Below are 23,772 nucleotides of genomic sequence, written 5' to 3' on the forward strand. Positions count from 1 at the left end.
TGGAATTATTTCTTGGCTGAGACCGGTCACTTCCTGGAGTACCGGCTTGTTGACTGTGACTGGAAACCTCAACATGACGAAAAGACTTGAGGAAGAGCCAAAATGATAGTATGCTAGTATGTGTATGTGGCATCATTCACCTCCAAAACATTATTTACAACAAATTAGCTGTGTATGAATGAAATTAGGGGACAGGATCCTGGGATTCTTTATTATCAGCTGATAATAAAGAAAATGTTTTTAAACTACAGTATTTAATGTTATAGCAGGCTATGAACATCTTTAGATATTTCTTCAAACCCATCTTTTTCAACCATATACATTTTAAAATGTCTAGTTCATAAGATTTACAGGAATTTATTGGCAGAATATGACTATATAACATACATAACTATGTTTCAATTAGTATAAAATAATCTGAAAAAAAGGAATCGTCATAGAATAAATAGAATGAGTAGGTTCACTCTTGCACCACCATGTTTCTACAGTAGCCCAGAATGGACAAACCAAACACCGACTCTAACCCTCCGCAGGTTCTCCGACATGTTAGCAGGATTTAGTTGGTCACAATCTTCAACATCGCTACAACTCCTACACGCTGATGCTTTGAGCTAAATTTACATGCATAACTGAGGAAGACTAATGAGGAAATGTGCATGTTGTCTTTTACAGACAATCATAATTTGAAATTTGTAAGAATAATAATTAATAACTGTTGTTAACAATACATGAATAACTTGTGTTCTATTAGTCTCTATATTAGAATAACTTTGAGTTAATTGGAGAGCGACAGCACGGTGATAATGTTGACGCCTGATTGTTCCTCTACAGTAATACATATCTGACACGAATGTACAGTCCGTATGAATGCACCATTAATAGAGCATAATAGGAGCATTGATTAAGTGAGAGTGATATACCTGCGGCCTACCTTTTTGTTGGGAGCCCTTTGACATATTGATATATAATCCGTCCCAGCTTTTCTTCAGAAAATCTGAAAACAATCAGCGTGCAGAGCAGCACAATGCTGAGGCATTGATCACAAAAGGCAGCACTTTATTTCACACAACCACAGGGATTGTTGCAACAGCTGCTAAGCATTCTGGTAAAGCGAATGATTTATGGCTGTGTAGCAATAACGATGAGACAGAGTCATTACCATATCGACAGGCTCCCAGATGGATTATCCTCATTGATTACTTCATGGCCTGTTGATAAGTATTTGTTTGAAACACAAATGGGGGGAGAGAAATGTGCTTGATGGCCCTGCTCTGCAGCCTGCGTTCAGGAAGCAATATTTCTAACCATCTCTGACCTTTTTCTTACCATAAACTGGTGTCATGTTGGAAGTTATTTTCAGCTTTTCATAGTCTGTGAAGCCAAAGTTGGCAGATATAAAGAGATGAGAGGTGAATAGTCTGGCTGGGTGATGAGCAACAGCAAAGAGAGAGTTCACATGTGTAAGATTTCACAGGCCGCTCTGATTCATGGCACACCTCGCACCACTCGCCCGTATATCATAGGGGTTTTTTTTTGTTGCCTCTCCCTACCCAGGCTTCCCATCTTGCAACCTCACCAAGGTCACCTGAAGGAAATGATACCACAACATCACAAGATTTATGAGATTCACTCCCGTTTGCCTCCCTGTTTACAGAATACATTGACTCCCACCAAGGAGCTGCTTCCGTCCCCGGTGGTTTACAAAGCAGGAGCCCATCTATTGGGTGTCATAGAGAGCATGAGCCCGGCAGCTTGTCTCCTGTGACAGGTGCTAATTGAGAACCAAACACGGGCTGCATCCGGTTTAAACCTCAAAGCTTCTCTTTGGCCTTCAGTTACCACATTGGCACGGATAACCTTGGACGCTGAAACAAAGACACAAATCAAAAGATGACGTGTCCCAACATGCATTGTGGAGTTGAAAACTAAAGTATTTTAACCCGTTATGTCTGTGAAAGTGTTTTAATTTCATGTTTGCATACATTAAATTCCACACAATCTGTTAGATTGCGTTATAAAAATGGACGGATGGATGGATGGACGGATGGATGGACGGATGGGCCAAACAAACTTTCACCCAGGAGGCTGGGGTTCATGTCCCATGTGAAATCAAAAGTCAACACTTTCTATTTGGACAATAGCTATGTTTTAACCCCATTTTAATGCAAACCAGGTAGTTCTTGTTTCTAAACATAACCACTGCAATCACTGAAACTGTGAAAAATGTAAACTCTTTCTCAGCAAGTTTAAATTTGAAAAACTAACCAGATGTGGCATATTTATTGTTGCTTACTTGACCAGATGTTGCATATTAATTATTGTTATAACTTGACCACAGAGCCCTACGCATGCAAAACTGACTACAGACCTACGAATAACCTACCACCATTTTAATACCATTCTGTGGAGTGCATTTTTATAGGTCCCTGTCCTACTTGTACACACATGCACGAAGAAGACGACTACAAGCTTGTAAACATCAATGTAAACAATGTAGGTTTTATAATATTTTAAAATGTTTCGCGTGGAGGGAAATCCATTCGCCACGCCTGTTGTAACTCAAGGATACACAATGTAAACCTTGTCTGTTTATCCAACATTTCCATGGTGCACCTTTAATTTTTAAGCCGTGACAGGATGCAATCTCCGGTCTGCACACTCATCCGCTATCCTGACCTCAACACACACTGTAGTTTCATTACATACTGTAAAGGGCACACTCCATCCTGTGCCGGCAAAGAATACTGTCAGCGGACATAAATCGTGTGCCGCAGAATCACAAAAAATGAAAGTAATTCCTGGGTTTACAAGACGTTTTCATGCCCAGCACACCCACACAGGTGTTTGTACTTACTCTGGCTAATTAGACCTCTGCAGAGCTCTGCTGGGGGATTACATCCAAGATTACAGGACACCAAACTTCATGAACCAATGAGGAGGTTGAAGGTGTAATTTCTCCAACCCAAACACATGCAACAGCACTAATAGCGGGGTAAGAGAGATGTCAGTCAAACACAGTCTGTACATGCCCACACAGACCTAAGAAGAGACAAATAAGTGAAAACACCTGTGTGGGCACCAAAAGGAGGAATAAATAACAAATTATGTAAAGTTTCGTGCCATATATTAAAAAAACGATGAGCACGCTGTTGTGAGAAACAGCCCCAAACTCATCATGAAGGCACAGAGAGAAAATTAAACAAGTTTTATTTATCCCAATGTGACAATCAGTCTGTGTCACATTAATTGGAAGTGTAGGATCACGAGGTGACTGGCCTTCACATGTCCTTGGCGCCCGTAATGAAGGGATAGTGAATGGGTGCGAGCGTGTCGCCCCTCGTCGGTGACAGGGTGCTGCCCTGCCCCTTGCTCAGAGAGGACCGGGGCTTTAAATTGCTTCCATCTCTGAGACTCTGATTAATGAGAATAGTTCTAATCGGAGTTCCTGAGGCCAACAGCATTAGTCTTAATCTTCCTGGCCCCATCCAGCAGCAACACTGACATTTAATGTAGTGCTAGTGCAATGGTAATGAGAATTCATTCCCCAACAAGGAAGCAAACTCTTTCTACCCCCCACACAGGTCCTGGATTTGGGAAGGTTATTGGCCCTGAGTTTCAGGGGTTATTAGTTCTCTTCAGGCCATGAGGTACCTAAAATATCTTGTGTTTTACAGTCCACTTTGAGGCAGGACAAATTAAACTGTGCTTGAGCACACAGACGATTTAAAGCTCCTTTACACAGCCTAAATGCAGGCTGGAATAGTGCTGAGACGAGTAGTCGATTGACGGAAAATAAATGGAAAACAACGAAAACAACTGTGATAATCTATTCATTTTTTTTTTCGGACATTTAAATGCCAAACATTTGCTGGTTCATTGTAAATGGAATATCTTTGGTTTTGGAGTGTTTGTTAAAGAAAATAAAAAAACATGTGAAAAGCAATGGGAATTTTTTTAAAAAAACAAAGCAAACTGTGTACAAGCAGCTTTACTTAAGAGGGTGTGCTTGCATTTAATATGTATGAATTTGACTATATTGAAAAACAGGCAATCATAAAACAATTGTGCAAAATCAGGCAACCTCTATCAACAGAATAAAAGCCATTCCCGCTGTCGGGCACACTTGTACCGATGCAAACACTCCTGTGCTCAGTTAGCAGTAAGTAAATTGCTCTGGGATTTGTATTGCCGGAATGCTTTAGCAGGTAATTCCTCTCTGTCTTTCATTTTGTTTGTCTGTGTTAAGTTCCCACTCTGGCCCCATCCATTCTCACATCCAGTTCCCGGCTTTGTCCATCCATCAATGGGCGCACTTTGTCAGTGCTGACTTCATCCTGGCGGCTGCAATCACATCCGAGCAGGGCCCGACTGCCACCGGGGAGCTTTTTCACCTCCCATCTGCATCTCCCCGATCTGCTGACGGGGCCCCTGACGTGCAGTGTTTTCTATTGCACAGGCAAGCAAAAAAACACTAATGCTGCACCTCATTTCTCCAGACCACTCCTGGCCTCGCATGGCAAAGAGAGGAAAGAGAGAGAGAGGGGGAGAGAGAGGGAATGAGGTGAGATTGAGAGAGGCAGGGAGGTAAAGAGAGGGAACATTTTCAAGAAGGATTGGCTCTCGGGTCAGGCTACAACTCAATTTGCCTTTTCTTCTCAAATACATCAGTAGACATCACGGGTAGAAAATGTATCACTAATTAAGGCTTGATAAGCGGCGAGTCAGCTGCACTTTGAAGCCGGAGAGAGGAAAAGGAGGAGGAGAGGGAGGGAGTCAGCTATTCCACATGGAGGTTTCAATGGACTTTCTCGACATCTACAGCTATATGAAACATGAGTTAGCGTTGATGTGCAATAGCATTTCATCAAGTCTAAATCTAGTGTTGAGTCCACTTAGTATATCTCAATCCTTTACGAACCCTGACAGTATAAATCTTTCAACTCGCTGTATGTATCTTATGATCAACTGATCTGATGATTACTGAAGTTTTTTTGGCATTCATGCTTTTATTTGAAAGCCTGAAACGTCAGAAGAACGTCATCTTTTATCATGATGATCATGAGGTCAACATCAGAAACACTTTCACTTCATAACATAATCCACCAGTGGATGTTACCGTGGGCCCCTTGTCAGATTATGTTCCATTGTGGTCTGATAAAAGTTGGTTCAACTCTTTTGCCGGACAACTGCATTGTCGTTTTTTTGCAGGAGCTCTGAGTTTTGACGGACAAGCCTTATTCCAATGGCTACTAGAACATTCATGTTGAGCACTGTTTTGCTAAATCTATTGGTCGGTAAGTCTATAAAATGTCAGATAATGCTAAAAATGGACAGTGCAAGTTTCCACAACCCAATGTTGCTCTTGTACATATCAGTTTTGTCTGACCAAGAGTTTAAAAAAAACAACAAAATATTATTTTTACAGTGGTATAAAACAAGTAAATAGTCATATCTGGTGAGCCAGAACCAGCGGAGGTTTTTATACTTGAACTTGATAAATAGTTTAGAAGATTGATCAGTTGCATATAAGCTCATTTTAAGCAACAAACTGTAATACAAAATCTAATATTTAAGAACTAAAAGTTAAAGCTTCACATTCAGATTTTTGACAGATTACATATTTGCTACTTAAGTAAATAACTACCTTAATGTTTTCTTCTTTGTTCTTATTATACTACACAGAGCTTATTTCCCCAAGTTAGAGACAGATCCAAAATGGAGCCAGTTAATGAAGCTGAAACCTGGAAAATGTTTAAAAAATAAGTAGATAATATCGTACTCTTGACAAGTAATTTGTTGTCTTTGTTACGTACACAGACTCTAAAGGCATTTAGTGTATGAAAAGATCTAAATGGTATCTAGGAGAGCATATGAGGAGTGGTGGAAACGAATATTATGACATAAGAGAGACAAAGACAAATTCACTGCAGCAGAATGGGGTTGATGTAATCCATGATCTGGGCTTCTACCGTTCGGCTAATTCAAAGAAACATGGATGACACCAATGGTGATCTCTACAAAGGAAATTCACGCAACTCCATGATTCAGACTCGTTTACATCAGGGAGCACTAATTAGACTGCAATGGAGGGTTATTAATAGGCTGGACTTTCCAGAATGATCTTGTTATAAATGGGCCCTGTCAAGACTTTCCTCAACCTCCAAATGAGTATTCTCACTTCACTGCCCCCATCCCAAGAATCAGCACCAGCGCCGAATAACAAATGATTGCTATTAACTGTATTGTTAGTAATGATGCTCGAGAACAAACAAAAGTCCATAAATAACAATTTGCTGAGGAAAAATGAGCCTTTAAATAAGACAGATACCAAGCTGAGTTGTGGTAAATGACATGTAAGGGCCTGGAGAAAGGAAAGGAAGTGGCTGCTGTTTGGGAGAAATGATTGATACAAAGTCTGATCTAGGGAATGAAATTTTGGCTGCCTGGTGCTTCCCATGCTGGGGTGTAATGTTATTCCCATATTACAGTTTACTCCACACCAAACACTCAGCTGAGTGGGCTTCAACAACAAAGCGGCTCCTGCTCAAGTCGTTTACGCGGACACAAAGGCAATTCCTCATATTAATTAAGCGCTGTCACCGACGTGCTCACTCCCTCTCGCCAAGCACATGTCCGCAGCTCTGATATGTGGGCTAAGTGTTTTCCCTGATGCCTCACTCTCAGCCTGCTTTTCACATAAAACCTCTAGTGGGAGCCGCTGTTTACAGAGTCAGTTCCACTTACGCAAATCCCCCTGCCGTGTAAACAATATCCACGGCGACTAAACAGAACCCGGCACAGCGTGTTTACACTATGAAAAATGTTTATCCAATTAAGTGACATTTCAATAACATAATCCTAAAACCATGAAGGCTTTTAACAAGATTACATGACCTACAGAGAGGCAAGAGAGTCAACCGTTTGTGTGAGATGCGGCTCAATAACATTAAAAGCAGCAGCAAAATACAGCCATAATTATTTGGAGTACAACCCTCCCAGTGGCTGGTGCCAGTGGACAATAGCGGGGCTTGTCTGCATTTCTGTAACAATGAAATATGATGTTACAAAATCTTTGAAGGAAAAGAAACTAGAAATTTGTGTGAAAAACATTCATTCATGGGGTTTAAAATGTGAAAATAAGAGTGTGGCAAACACCCGGACGTGAACAGAAACAGATTTAATTCTCTTTATGTGGAAGTCGATGGAAACGTCAGTTGTTTTGCAATAACTCCGAGGTGTACAGCTCAAGCTAGTGCATCAAAAATAATGGGACACATAAAACCAGGAACCCTACATTACGTGGAGAAAACAAATACGGAGAAGAAGGTATCAAAATAATGAAAGATTGTTTATGTATTGTGGCATGAAATGGGAGGGTGTGTGAGAGAGGCGAGCGGCGGGGAGAGGTGATGGTGACGGATGGACAGAACTGACAGTGCGGTATTCATCCTGCACGCTAGAGCGCGCGTCCTGCTAGTGGCGGTCGACAGAGCAATAAATCACAGGCCCTCCATCCTGTATCTACAGCTTATTACATCCACCATGACAAATAAATAATAATCCCTGTCAGCACAGCCCTTTGCTCAAGGATTGAGTCTGAAAGCGTTTGCTCATCACTCCTATTCCTGAGTGAAAACACCTGAGCAGGGGAATTGAAAGCAATGGTTTACTGGCCCTCTGAAACTCTGAAAGACAGTGGTGGAGGGGGGGAGGCACACAGCAGCCAAAGCTCTGAGAAATATGAGAGGGTGCGGCGGCGTACAATAGAAACACAAGATGTTATGCTGTTCAGCAATCACCATGGTTATAAACATTCTGATATTTTCAATATTAGATTTATTATGGCTACATCATGAATTTCCAGTGGTGGAACATCTATCTAAATCCTTTTACTCGGGTTAAAGGAGCAATACCACAATGTACAAACACTCCATTACAAGTGAAGATAATGCACTAAAAATGTTTAGTAAGCAAACTAAGCATTAAAAGGTATTGTGATCATTATTAATCATTGCAGAATGACTCCTCCAGAGCCATTATATCACTGTATGACATGATTATTGCAGCTAATGCATTAACATATTACAGTTTTGTGCCAAATCTTTGACGTAAACATGTTTGTAGAGGAGAATACGATCTGAGGAGGAGTTAACATTCTACTGTTACACACGAGTGACATTTGGAAGAACTTGGATGGATATTTTTGACACAATATGTTCAAAATATACTGTTTTTTTTCAGCATTTAGATCATGATCCTGCAGGGAGATGAAAACCTTGACAGAAAATACAACAAGGGGGATTTTAAGGGGGCTGCTATGAGGGGATTTAAACCCATGACCCCATCTAAAGTCCTTGCTATGGATTGCCTCAATACAAGCCTGGATTAACCTATTAGGGGCCCCTGGGACTGAATATTTGCTGTACCTCAAATTCATTTAGGAATATTCACCATGTGAGCTCAACATAAACTAAAATAATAAAAGGTCTTCATACAGATCTGAAGGAAAAAAGATGAAAACCAAGTAACACACAGCGAACCAGGAGTTAGATTTTAGTTATATTGGAAATCCACCCTGAAGCGACTAATAATTATAGTTAGATAATGTACTGGAGTAAAAAGTATATATAATATTTCCCTCTGATGTGTAATCGAGAAGAAAAGTAGCATAAAATGTACAACCCTGCTGAATATGAGCATAAATAAATGATGGACGGATGGATTAAATACGAGGCAGCATTTGCACGCTACTTTTCAGCACATGTGATAAATAAGTGCATATATATATATATATATATATATATATATTATATATATATATATATATATATATAATAAACAGGTCTAAGGGCAGAGGACATCGAAGTATGAACACATATGACAGCGAGGCTCTAGCTAAATCAAATATAATTTTCTGTTTGGATAGATCTAGCAGTTATCTAATTGTTTAATCAATGAATGTGCAGAGCTGCTGGCTGTATTGTTGGGATCAATACAAATTGATTTACATGTGTCTGCAGAGGAGCACATCCTCCTCGCCGCTCATGTCCTCCTGCGCCTTCACCTCCCTTCACATTATTTAGAGGACATGTGGTGTAAAGCTCATTTCAAGCCTTTGTCCCTCATGCCCTCGTGTTTCTGTAAATTGTATAAGACCATTTAATCTTCCTTAGATGAGGAACCATTTACTTTGCACCGTCCTTCAATAAAAATTAAAAGCTCTCATAAAAACAGGAATGGGAGTCGACCGCCCTCAACTAAATCAAAGAGCGTTGTACTTTGAAAAAGCCCGAGCCTTAACACTTCACAGGTCTGTTTTATTTTGACATTTGTAGATGACATGAAGTGTTAAAAAGAAAATAAAATGCAGATGAGAGGCCGCCATCATAAAGGTTAGTGAACTGTAAATGGAGCTCTCCATCTTCCCTCATAATAGGTGTAAAATTGTAAACATGCTGAAGGATGTGAGAGTATGTCCTGCAGCTCCTTTAGGGATTGTATAAACATTAATCATAGAATCACTCGACCATGATTAATCATGAGTACTTGATCACACTGATCTCTGAGAGGGAATAAGGAGCTCATCATTGCTGTCTCATAACATGGACTGTCACCATAATATGCAGCGTGCATACAAAGAAAGGCTCATTTTAATAAAAAAAAAAAGACTTTATCACCTGATCATTTATAAGCCTGAATATGCTGCTTAAAGGACAGGTGAAAGATGGGACATCGGCTTAATGTCGTTCTGGACAAGTAAACTCAACAGATACCTCCTTTATGGTTCTAAGTGATCTAAATTACAATTAGCTGATTATTCAATTAGTCAATCAACAGAAAAATAATCAGGCTATGTCATTTATGAGCAGCAAGTCAAACCTAGCTGCTCTCTCTGCTTAGACGAAGCAGTGGTTTGAGCTAAATGCTAAACGTCTGCATGCTATCATGCTCACAGTGACACTGCAAACATGTTTTGGCGTATTTGCATGCTAACATTTGCTAATTAGCACTAGCTAGCTGTTTCCAGTTAATATCCAGATAGGATTTGCTGCTTTTCTGGGTTTTACGTCGCTGAAAAACTGATTATCTTCAAGCATTGTGGTTAATTCTTGACCCCAGGAACACATATTCTGTGTGTGGTTAAAGATTCTCAATTGTAATTCAAAACTTTTATTTTGATACCTTTGATTTGTAAGGCTCAGTTTAGGCTTTTTCCAAAGCTTTTGATCGTATTACACATCATTCTTGAGTAAAAGAAATTGGTTTTCTTATATCAACCTATCTAATGCTGCATTCACATATTCAACACGGGAAAACCAACAGTCGACAGCCCCACAACAGGGCGGCAAAACAAGAAACGCATGGTGATATTTTGCTATGACGAGTTTACAAAGACTGGAGTAAAATATAGTACATAACAGTCATTTGGGTCCAATAGTTTATGTAATTATTTAATTATTAGCTTCGCATTGTCCAGATCAGCCATGTTTGTGTGAAGGAGCTACATAACATCTGGTTGGGTGACAATAGGCCATCTACCGTCATCGTTGCCTGTCATTTTTGATGGCCTCGCCCAATTTTACCAGCCTGTTTTAAGCTATTAAAATGATGCAGCATTAACCTAATCTAGTCTAAAAGCTAAGAAAATGTGGCAAACATGTCACCTGTCAGCTTTTGTTTATTGTCAAAGACCTGAGGCGAGCGAGCATTCAAGACCTGACGACCTCTGACTGTGTTAAAACAGTACATCACCTAGGAAAAGACAAGAGTCCAATTAACATGTTTTTGGGAAACACTAAATCTTTCTAGCGCAAACACTGCGTCTGAACTCAAGGGAACAGTCCAAATTCCACACAACAAGACAGTTGGTGCAGTAAACCTTGTGTCAAGTGTTTAACTAGCCTTTGGTATATATGAGTCAGCTGCTTTCACTCAGTTTTAATTCAGTTTTTCTTGGTGGACTTTGTGAGTTATTGAAACCTTCATCTCCTGAATCATCTCTGATGCTCCATTTTGATTAGCAGCCACATTATTTTTGCTAGAAGTTCTCTTTATTCCCGTGTTACATCACATGGGATGGACAGAGCAGACACCTGGGTGGAGGAAGCCTGATAAGAACTGGTTTTCCACAGCCCACCCTGTTACATTAAGGGGGTCGGGGAGTTCACGCCCCACTCTTCAACTCCTCAGGCTGGGCTTTGAACTCCTGACCCAAAGTAAAAGGAGGGGGAGGCCCTCCATGCACAGTAGCTGCATTTACAAATGCATGCTGACTCCATGCCAGCAAAGCGGAATCGAGAGGAGCCTGATAACATCTCGCTTTAAGAAGGAGTTGCTCAGCCAGCCCTTTGTATTTATGGGCAAGTCTCATGGTTACCCCCGACCATAAATCATGTTAATTGGTTTACTGATAAAATGTCTGTCAGGCCCCATTCACATAGTGCTGTGGCACCACCAGTTACTGTTTAATCTTTGTCCTGCAATAGTTCATCTGTTTAACTGACTGAAGGTGAGGAGGAGTGTAAAAAGGGAGTTCTTCTCCATATCACAGCACCGCACAGTGTGATGCAAATTGCAGCTTGCTTGGTCGACGTGAATGATAAACGACACGACTTTCGCCACGAGACAATCGAAAACAAGAGGTCAACAAATCCATCAGATCACCTTTTCAGGTCATCAGATGAAATTTTCCCAATTAAAATGCATCATTTGAAACAAAAACAAGCTTCTAATTGCTATTTGTCACACATTGTCTCATCAGTATAGAGTGCTTGCTCTGTGATTTGTTCAAAGATGGCAGTAACTCGTTCTCCAGGCTGGTGGTGACAAATAAAAATCGTTGAAAAAGACGCCTGGGTTAAGACTTCTCTGTAAATTGTATTGCCTTTCTGGCAAGGACACTGAAGCCCACAGGACTAAACTGTCCCTCATCAACAGATAGACCACACACAGACAGACTCATTTACCTGTCAGATTAAGATTAGGAGTGACTCTGCTCGAGGCCATATGGCAAGAAACCAGGAACAGTACTTGGAGAAAGAACTATTTGTCTCTGAAAATGTCATGGCTCGTTAATTCAAGAAAATCAAGACACATTAGCGAGCAAGGCATACGAAGAGAACTGTTTATCTTACGGAGCAAAAAGACTTCTTATTACGGTAGATGACAGTTCAGTTTCTCTATGAAACTTGTCTGAACTTTACTTTTTTTAAACGCAAGCGGCGAATAAGGAAACCAGCTGTGCTGATAGTTCATAGTTGCAGATAATTATACACGAGTTACTTTCCAAGTAGACCGTTTGCCTCCGCGAGGAGCTGAGGCAATGCAATGCAATCTACTCTTATTTGGCTGGCGTTGATCTTTGCATGATTAATGGTTTGAAAGGATCCAGAAAAAAGGTCAAATGCGGAGTTGGGGATGGAGCAGCTATGCGGGGTAATTAAGACAAACATGATTAATAACCCCAAGCTGCCACTGTGTTCTGTAAACAAGATGCAGCCAGATGGGATGCATATTTTGAATATTGTACATTAGTTTTCCCGAACATAAGGGCACACAGCTATTCAACGCACTTTTAAATAAGCCTAATATTAATGTTGTTAAAACACTGTAATAGCTTGTGATGTATGATGAGAGTGCATTAATGAAACAAAGTTTATACCTCATTGACGCTGTACAATCCATCTAAAAATAGTATTACATCAATGACTACAGTAATGGAATAGAAAAGCCTTTGGACTTAATTGCTCTGAAGCTTTATTGTCTCCAGAATATGAGCGGTAGATAACACGAGTACAGTATAATAGCTCCATCATGGTGACTTTCAAGACAAGCTGTGATTACGGTCCTGACTGAGAGGGGAAAAGTCTCCCACTCCTATTCAATCCATTATCTTGCTTACTCTCCTCCTCCTCTGCCCACCAGTGTGACTGACAGTATAGAGGGATCAGGTCCAGCTTCCAGGGAAGGCGGGGAGACAGGTGTCAAAATGGTCCAGCAAGCAAATCTAACCCTCGCTAATCAGCCCTGTTGTTCCTCTACAATCCATGTCTAGTCCGCGGCTCTCATTCCGTATGAAAAACAATTACGCCGGTTTGAAGTTGAGTGCGCACTAACTCACCTGTCTCTTCTGATAAGTGTAAAGATGGAGGAGAGGGGAGGGGAGAGAGGGCTGTAGAAGGAAAAGGAGGGAAAGGGATGTAGTGCAGAGTATATCGTTTTCTCAGGCGCCCCAAAACAACAGGGCGACAAAGACATATTGGATACTTGATTAACAGCTCAAGTAAAGAAGACACAACACACAGAAGTATTAAACCATGAGAGGTTAGAAAATAAGACGCCTAGAGGACAAAAACAATGTTTTGATTAAGGAGGAGGTCTCAGCTTATTAGCACCCCCAAGGAGGCTATATTTTCAACTCCATTTGTTTGTCTGCTAGTTAGTCAGTTAACAGATTCAGTGAAATTTGGTGCAAAAGTTGGGCCATGGGCCACGAATGAATGTGATTAGTTTTGGATGCAGAGCCAGGAAAGATGGGGTTTAAGAAATTTCTCACTACTTTCTTATTAACAACTGAGCGTTCTTGACTAAAAACTAAATCTGCTCCATGCATCATTTTCCAGCAAGCATTCATTTGCAAGTCAAAAGAGGAAGTGCAGATTCAAGTTAATGTTTTATAAGCTTAAATGACAATATTCTAGCTCATACTGCTGTTGAAACAACAGTTTTCTCTAAATTAAAAGCCAAATGGATCCCAGTTGTCTACATCTCTTCTGACAAGCTAATCATCATCTCACTGTTCATTGGGTTCACTGTCCATCACCGTGGGTTCCCTCAGACAGCAACACCTACAGAACAAAAATGAAAACATGAGGTTAATTAACTATCGATATCCAAGAGCTTGTTCCTTTTACTTCAAAGGGGGATCGTTCCAAGCAACAGCAGAAGCAGGAGGAGGAGGTGGAGGACATGTGAGCTTCAAAGAAAATGGGATGGACAAGGCACCACACACTCATGTATTGAAATAATAGCTGACAAAGATCCTCAGCATTTGTGTCAGTGTAATGCTCAGTGGCACCGAAAGCAGCGCCACTACCAGAGCCTCTGGTTTAATTCATGGTGATGGGCCTGGGACTCTCTGCGGGCCGAAGAGGCCCACTGATGCGGTCGGCAGTCGGCCTTAATGCACCGGCTTGATGGGAGATGAGTGAGGGGGAGCAATCGCAGCCAATGGGCACTTGCTGAAGTAAGACCACAGTGACAGTTAGCAGCTGTGAGAACTTTCATTCTCACTCAGCGGGAGTCAGCGCTAAGTAAGATCGTTTGAGAGGTTTGACAGAGGGGTGTCGCAGAGCTGTGATTAAATGGCAACTATGTGCAGACCTCTGAAAGTGGCAGCGGGTGGATGAGAGAGTTTTACTGGTCAGGCGGGTGGTGATGTCATTTATTGGCCTCTTTGATCTATCGTTAATGTGCTTGGTTTGGGTCCAGCGGGTCATTACTGCTATTCTACTTCTCCGACTGATTTTAAGGAATCAAAGAAGAAAATCAAAGAAAATCTCACCTCCTGCTCACAGGAGGGAAAGATAAAGTAAAGGCATGTTCTGCTGCTTACGGTTTTATTGATTTCTTCATGCTTCAAGAATTAGGGCAGGCAACCTACATTTATTTAGGATATCGATAATTCTTTCAATATTGTTTCGATTCGTCTTTAAATTGTGAGAAAAATCTTGAAACCCCGACCATCACAATTTTCCAAAGTGAGGTCTTCAAATCGACAACAACCGTCCAAATCCCAAAGATGCAGAAGAACCAGCAGCTGTTTGGCGTAAAAGACCCAAACGATAAATCCGTTTCCAGTACAATAGTTGTTGTTTTTTAAAGTTTTATGGGGCTGGGAAATACAGCTGAAAACATTACTTCCCAAGGGGCCACATGAGATACTGCAAAGGTCACGTTCACTCTGAACTTAATTCTGCTCAATATTAATTTCATTGCTTTATAAAATGCAGTAAATTATCTGGTTTTGAGCTGCTACTGGTAATACATATACATATACACACATACATATATGTTATGATGAAACTATGTTAATGTGGAGTAAGTTAAATATAGCAGTAAAAAATCCATTTATTTAAAATGCAATATGACATGTACACATGTTTTGAAGTGCTTGAAGATGCTTTTGATGTTTTTCAGTTCTTTTTTATTATTTAGTGAGAACGGTTTGCTTGCAAAGCGTCAAGTTTTTAGTGTTTGGTCATGTAATTGAAGTCTTTCAACACAACGTTACCTTTGACTTCTGTGAGTTCATGTCTTGTTAAAAAGTCTACATTCAACTCAAGTCAGCGTTTCTTTCTATACCGTGAGATGCCATTTTAGTAACAAGGTAACTCAGTGTTTTTTGTGCAGGTGCACGCAGGTAAATTGCCTTCAAAATAAAAGCACAGCGGTTGTATTGATTTCTAATTTCCGGGTAACCTCACATGGGTCGGACAGGTACAGCCTAATGCCTAGCGCTGTTGATTGCTTGAACTTAAACTAACCCTAATCCTAAATCTAACCTGGATGTCCATCAAATAAAACCATATTTTATTTATTTTATATTTTTTAACCACCTTCACGTGTTGATGCTCAGACTATAAACAATCAATTACGTGGTCTGAAAATATGCCTTATGAACTAGCTGTTCAAGCATAACTCAACCCTACTTTCTGCACTGCATGACTTTCGCCACACTGATGTTGAAAGCTGTTGAAACTATGATCATGTTTCCAGAAACAAAAGCTTCAGTAACTGTTTTAAGTTTTAACTACAGCTTCCTCTGAGTCATTCACTTAGTGAGATATCGCCACAATAAAATTCTAGTGAAAGTCGATTATGCTGAATTATTAGCCAGCGATATTCAGCACCACTTACAGTACACGCTATGATAAAATGGTAACAAATTGCAGTTGACTACACTTCAGTGTGTGCAATTCAGCCCCCCAGGAAAAAAGAGCAATAAAAAAAGCCACAACTCCCTGCGTGGGATGGCTTCACTTTCAGGGTCAGTAGACTTTCCAAAGTAACAAGCCGAGCATATGCCGCAGCGGTTCCCCTTATGTCCCAAGAAAGACCCAATTAATTCATCAATCTGTACACCTCTGTCACTTCCTAGTGCATTTTACCCCCTTGCCAGCAGAGCTCCATCCATTACCGGCCAGGTTGTTCAGCTCTCCCCCCAGCCTGCCTGCCTGCCAAACAGCCAGCCAGGGTGGCTGCTGGGTAATTACACATTGCCTTGACAACGCGCATGATTGTTTTCCTTGCAGTATATTACTTCATTAGTACTTCCCAATATGCCGTATTTTTTAAATGTCACTTTTTTTTTTCTCCACCCAACTCAGTCCAATCTCGACTCGTCTGTATATCATAACAATCATTAATAACTGTCAGTCGGCAGCATCAGTTCAGCACTCGGGCTGCCTCATTAGCATGGCCCAGCATTTGTTCTGCGGAGAGGCTGATTATTTTCTACAACAGGCCAGGCCAATTACTTTAGTGAAATGGTATCACATAAATCAAAACTTAACAAGGTGGCAAATTTGAAGTTATCAGATTCCAAGAGACACCATAACTAATATGTCACTGTCACAAGTGCTCTCTGCAGGTATGCCGCCGCCATACCAAATATATCATCCCACAGGATCTCGGAGGCTTTCTCGAGGAAATTACCATATTCAGAAAAGTGGGAGCGCAAGTGGTATGAAAATGTAAAAGGTAAAGTTCAAGCAGGTTGGCTTTGGGCAGTGGAGAGGGGTGAAGTGGATAGAAAGAGACTGATCCTGCTGTAATGTCTTTTTCGTGGACCGTCCTGGGCAATATAACATGTCGGCTTTCTCTTCTCTCCTCTCCTTTAACTCTTTACATGATGATGTTCATCCATCACATCATGACAGCTACATCAAACCAACAACAAACATGCAAACCCAGCAATCTAAAATATGCTGACGCCATGCGCAGACACATAAATACAGACCACTTTAGCTCAGCTCTGAGTGGCTTTTTTTCTCTGTTTAAACTAGATTTTCAATCTACTGGGAATTCCCACAACCCAGAATGTGTGATAAAGTACACTTCTGTCCGTTGGCCGCTGACACGAGAGTGATTGCAGAAGCGGTGTAAATGGGTTTCTGTTTGTATGCCCTTGTTTCTTCTCCCTCCACTTACAGAAGCTACAGTATGTGCTGCACAATGACCGTTTTTTACTTGCGGTTAGTTAGAGAGGGATTACCTCTCACTAAAACATTCACCTCATCTTGATGTTATTTGCTCCATTTGTTTTCCACTGTCTGCAGCACCTCTGCTGCTCATTCCTCATTTTTAAGTGAGGATTGAGGACAGATGGATGCGAACTCAAAGTTTCTGATCTTTAGCAGAAGTTATGGAGGGTTATCTTTGGCTGTATATCTCTGCTCTGGCAGCGCTCCCCTGGTGATGAAGGATTAACCACCGCAGCTGTCTCTTCCCCAGGATGATGCAGTGCACTGCTCCCCGACACGACAGCATCACTTAATCTTAATGTCCGCTTCTCCAGAGCGGCCGCACAGGACAAAGCCAATCAGCATCACATGCCATGGGGATGGACCTACAGCTTGGCCCTGGAGTTTCTCACCCTCGCAGGCCTATTCATCAACTTCAGCCACACCAATCCCAGAGTTCTCCTCTCGCAAACCACAGCTGAGCCGACCAGTGATGTATAGGACGATGAAGGAGGGGGGGGTAGAGAGAAGGCTGGCGCGCGCAAGAGAACACTTATCAGATTGCACATTATGCACTGCTTTGTGTTCCTGAGCAGAAAAAAAAGGGGGGAAGAGAAGTAATGAATGCACTCAGCCTTCCCTTAGCCCAGACCACCTATTTGCTGTGTTTAAAGAGATATCTGCTCAATAGTGCTCTAGCATTAAGGATGGGGTAGATCTAGAGTAATGATCACTGTTCATTTAGATAAATTGCACTCTGGGAATCCATTTGTAAAGATCTGAATTCAGCTGGAAGCAGAGGAGGGGATACTTCATTTGTTCAACGTCCTCCCAGTAACCATTACTGGGTGTACAGGATGTGCATGCAGAGCTGTAGAGGGAAAGGTAACTCATAATCCCATACAGGCTGCAGACTTTATGATATGAAAACACACACACGGTCCCCTATGCAGGACACATGTTACTCATCGACTTGAAAGCAAGAACGTGCTCCTTTTCTGGACATATGATGTTGAACATGTAATACTGTTAAAACCGGAATATAAATCAAGATGGCAGTACACGGGGGAGATGGGGGATTGCATGCAAAGTGAAGCAGATGTAAAACAGATCATTCAGAAGACGTATTCATGCAATATCAAAGAACAAAGTAAGAATAGATACAAGCTAATCCTTTAAAGTCAAAGTAGTTTGATGGATAGATAATAAAAAAAATAAAAAAAACTATATCTCTGGCGTATCGTGACCCAGCCTCATAATGTAAAATTATGCTAAACAATATCATGATGATAGACTTCGCGTAGCAATGCGAGTACTTCGCTAACACCAGCTATCAGCTCCCATTCTGAACCCGATAATAAAGAGATGACACTTTTATGATACCATAATTAACAGCGCTCTAGGATGAAATTAAATCAATATGCCCATCTAATATCATTTTCTCTAGTTATGCAAATCAAACATTCAAAGCCCTTGGAAAGTGATATGAATTGCTTTCACATTTCAGTTCACACATATTATCATATCAGACCTCTTGGGTTTGATGACATGGAGGATGGGGAGGGAGACTTAACGATGTGAAGACCGAGCAGAAGAGAGGAGAGCAACTCTGACTGCTGATTAGCTCGCGGAGACAACAGGACGATAATGTGAGTGCTGAGATTAAAACAGTACTACTTATTTCTAAGATAAAATATGAAATCACACCATAGTTGTGGATCAGTATGGAAACTGAAGCCTGCAGAGGGATAAACTTAGAATTAAACACCTCTGCTGCGGGGGTAACAAAATGCCTTCCATGCAATAATGAGATAAATTATAACTTTTAATTCCCCAGAACACATGCTAGCACCCTTTTTAGCATCCCTGTATCTCTGCAGTGGGAGGCGAGGTGAAAGTATACGGCCTTTCCCTTTATGGATATGAGACAAAAGGGAGGTTGTGATGGCTGGGCGCAGACAAGGCGAGCGGCGGTGGAGGGGGAGCCTAATGGCCGTGATTAATGACAATGGGCCAGAGGAGAGCTGGGACACAGGCGCTACATATATCATCCCTTCTCATCAGTCTATGCACCTCTGTGGCCTCTTCTCTGCAAACCAGCACACTACAGTAAGACACAGGGAAAAAAAAAAAAAAAAAAACTCATCTGCTCTCAGTCAGCATACCACCAAGAAGCTTCACGTACGATTCTTTATGGGCCTCGTAGATGATAGCTGAGGAGGGAAATGACATGTAGAATAAGATATAATGAGTAAAGGGGAGATGGCTGTGTGTGATCGCTCATGTTTTTCATGAACTGAATACTTCCTGTGCTTAAGTCACATTTCCAAGGTCTAATCTTCCATATGGAGAGAGATGAGTTATTGGCTATTTATGAATAGAAGTGATGATGAATGGTGCTGCATTTATCTGCATAAGTAACTCCAAGGGCTGGCACGGAGGTTCAGGCGGCTATAATAAACATAGTTTGCACTCAGGGGCAGCTTTTTATTTATGAGGCTCCGTGAATAGACATTATGTGGCCATCATCAGTTCCTCTCATTCCCTTGAGGAGAGGACAGGATGTAGGCTCCTGTATATGCAATAGTTTTAGAGTTTAAACCACTCTGACCAGGCTCACCACCATAGCTGTAATCAACTCAGCACAGGGTTTAGTTATGACCAATTAATGCATTATTCTTATGGGAATTATAACACTCTGAGGGACTTGCGGTTTTAATTAGGAGGCACCTTGTTGGATCCTTGTTAATACCTTCAACTTACTGAAATCATGGCAAATTAATCCCCAATTAACACTACGGGCAAATTTAGTCATTATGAAACTGCTTTCCGCATAAAGGGATGAAAATATGTGAAAGGTTTAATCTTTATTCTTTAACAGGAACACCATGTCCACATCCTGTACACCCCCTCCTGCAAGGACTACAACAAGTTCAGCTTCCTCCTGACCTCTAAAGCTCATCCTTTATAACATCACAGAGCAAGCCGAGAGCTGCTTTATGTGGCTGATTTATGACTAAATTAATGTTTTACCCAAAATCTGTACGCCGACTTTGCAGCCTGCACATCTGAGCAGTGCTTTTTTTAAATTTATTTTTTATCAGTTGTACCTGACACGCACGTTGTGATTTGCTTTACAGGTTTCCTTTGCTCTCAAAATGGCATCAGAAGAATTAATAGACAAAGGAAGCAAGCACCAAGAGAGAGGCTTCATCTCTCTAGCACTGCATTATCAGGTGAGTGGGTGTTGTTTTCTGGGATCTGTTCAATTTATTTAAATGTAATTCGAGTTTTTAAATTGCTCTAAATTCAAAATCAAGTTATTACTCTGCAGTAAAGGCCTGAAATTTCTTGTACACAGCAGCAATGATCCTACCAGAGAAGGCATTGCTCAGGTTAATTTACAAACAGCTTTTTTTCACCTGCAATTCATTCTGGAGATTTTGTAGTCGAGGACAACATTATTAAACATTACAGTGTCTTTGAATTTGTGCACTGAAGCACTCCCATTTATTTTGCATTTACTCTTTTTTTTACCCACCCCCTGAGGTCAAATTGTTTAAGAAAATGCTTTAAAAAGCTCCTCAGGAATCATTTCTAATTCTAACACTGAATTCTTGATTAATTTTTGGAAAATGAGCCGAGAGGTAATTAGTCATTACTCCGGTCATCCGTGTTTCAAGACTGTTTGCTACTGGCGCTAGTTAGAATTTAGTTTTTCTCCCTTCTTTTCTACTTCTGTTTATTGCTTATTAAATGTGTGGTGCACAAACAAGGCATCTTGTGAGAAAACAAGGCGTCTTTTGTCTTACCAACTGTTTTCGCTTATTTTCCATGGGTGCAGCGTATAATTAATATCTCAGCAGTGCCGGGGGTTGTCATTTTTCAAATGGTTTCCCTGGAAATGTTCTACACCTCTTAATGGCCCTGCTAATGCTGTAGCTGTCATGTCTTGGACAGCTGCACTTTTACAAGACAAACTCAGCTGTGCCACGGGCCTCTCTGTGGACTTACTCACTCAAAGGCTTAGAGGCTGGTGCTGCCAGCTGGTGATAGTACACATAACATTTGATTAATCTTTACCTTGTGCCCATGACTGGCGAGTCACCTTCCAATGGTTTCCCTGGTGTACTGAATATTTTTGCTTTTTTTCTGATGGATGACAGATCGGCCAAATGGCCAGAAACCAGATGACCATTTACAGGTGGCCTCCTGTGTGTCGGAGCAGTGAGCTGAGAGGATTTAGATGGGACAACTCACACTTTTAAAAACAGATTTTATATTTCTGTACATCAAAATCTGTGAACAATGTACACATATATGTTTGTATGGGCTATCAAAGGCTATATAAAGTGTCCGTTAACACACTGATTCCCAACGTGAGGGTCCACGGATGGGATCATAAAGAGGAGGAGAAAACATACTACTATTTAATTTTTGTGTGATTTTTTTTGCAAAGAAAGCAAGATTCATAGACATAAATAATCTTTTTAAACGTAGGAGAAGGTGCCTTCTTGCTGACAGTTAGATGAGAAGATTGATCTCACTTGTACGTCTGTACACAAATATGAAGGCGATTAGCTTAGCTTAGCATAAAGACTGAAAGTAGGTGGAAACTGCTAGCCTGGCTTTGTCCAAAGCTAACTTAATCCACCTTTCAGCGCCTCTTAAGATCACTCATTAAACACATTAGATCTCATTTGTTTAATCTGTACAAAAACCAAAGTGACACGTTGAGGTATTATGGGGTGTGATAATGACTCGGCCGAGAGCAGTGACTTCCTGAAGTCTCCACTGGTTGCCTGGCAACCTCACAATGAAGACTTACTTGAGGAACGGATATGAGAGCCCTATCCTCATTTCATCTCATCTAAATCTCAGCAAAGAGGCCAGTTAAGTGTCTCAAAATGTCAAACTATGCACTGTGAATTGAAAAATCACCCGTTAACAACAAAATGGAGGAAACTAGTGTGACATGCGGAATCGATACACATGACCCTAAACCATCCGAGAGGCAATTTGTCAAACCATTTTGATTTTCATACCAGAGACGTGAAAATCATGGACAAAGGTGAGGCTGTTTGCTGCCCTTTCAAAAGGCAACTGCCTCCTGTATCATTACCATAACAATAAATCTGAAGACGTCATCACAGAGTGAGGCAACGGAGGCATCGCAAATGAACAGAGGCTGTAGAGGTAGTGTTCAAATTACAGGTTAGTAGACAGCCTATCTGTAACAAAAGGTTACAAGCGGGCACAGTTTGGGTTGACATTTCTGAATATATATTACATATATATATACATGGAGCTCATAGCTCAGCTGACATATTCAGAAACACACAACTCAATGGCTTAAAAGCAAAGAACAATATGAAAGTGAACTGAGAAAATCAGTTTTAAATTAAAAATTCAGTCATTGCTTTCTTTACTCGAGGCCCAAACAACAAATTCTCAGCCAACAGGAAACAGATCCAATAAATGTCGATGCTCACCAACATACGAAAAGCAACACACTTTAAAGGCAGTAAAAGTAATGAAAATAATCATTCTCATATTGATTTATGAACACAATACCCTTTGTGAGCCAGTTTACTTTCTAACTATCCCCTTTGAATTAGCGTTGACTGATTTATTTGGCTTTTTCACATGCAACCCTGAAAAAAAAAGAAAGAAGCTCAGTTAACATTCCTCCATCATATAACACGAAAACAAAAGATCCACTGAAGTCAAGATATGCCAGTCAGGATAAGTAAATCAGCATGATGTGTGATATAATCACTAGGGAAGTGCTGCTATTTTCTTCATTTCAAACACTATCTCTCTATTCCTTTCCTGAAAGCAGATATTGTTGACTGTGCGATGGTTATCATAATTCATGAGAGTTCAACTCGAGTTCAGGACAAACACTTCATGCGCTTGTTACTTCCTAATAAGATGACACAGCACAGATAAAGCCACTGTTTGGACATGTGGATCATGCATCCAAGTGTTTGTATGAACTGTGGTGGGTTGATGGATATAAAGAGTTCATTGTAACAACCAGGACTCGTCGAGGTTAGAGAAGCACGTAATATTGTTTATGATAAAGCAAGAAGAAGTGTGTGGTCACAGGACATAAGACGCCTTGAACACAACAACAAGTTTGGATAGAGGACACGAACCTTGAAATCCTAGAAAATGTCCCACTTGGGGTTTCAAGCTGGAGTTGGTTTACGTCTCTATCTTTGTTTGAAGCACAGCATGATGGTGGCCCTTCAACCCCCATTTTCCAGGAGCTTAGACCTGGTTGTTTGATGAGGGCTTATCCCTCAGCTGACATATTATCGCTGGACAGGCCTCTGACTGCGCCAAAAGAACAAGCTACGCAAAGGATTAGCCTGCACACTCGTGCTAATGCAGTCAAACTGTCAGAGAGATCAAAGCCACTCACTCCAGATTAAGACCAATTAAAGTAGGTGGCCCTACACAAATTAATAGCCGTAGCACTCACCTGTTAAAAGGAGGAATAACAGCGTGGGGCTTTGTTCTT

General features: G+C 40.9%; 1 long non-coding RNA gene across 5 annotated transcripts in view; it reads right to left on the reverse strand.

The window, feature by feature from the left end:
• Positions 1-23,772, reverse strand: part of LOC113747859 (uncharacterized) — a 103,847-nt gene that overhangs the window by 26,350 nt on the left and 53,725 nt on the right. For 4 of the 5 annotated variants that reach the window (XR_003463955.1, XR_003463958.1, XR_003463954.1 and 1 more), the window contains exon 5: positions 13,797-13,847. The exons of the other annotated variant lie outside the window; for it this stretch is intronic. This is a non-coding gene — a long non-coding RNA (uncharacterized LOC113747859). The remainder of the gene's footprint in view (positions 1-13,796; positions 13,848-23,772) is intronic. 5 annotated transcript variants of the gene reach the window in all.

This window comes from Larimichthys crocea, chromosome XVI (assembly GCF_000972845.2).
Source record: "Larimichthys crocea isolate SSNF chromosome XVI, L_crocea_2.0, whole genome shotgun sequence".
NCBI classification, from domain to species: Eukaryota; Metazoa; Chordata; class Actinopteri; family Sciaenidae; genus Larimichthys; species Larimichthys crocea.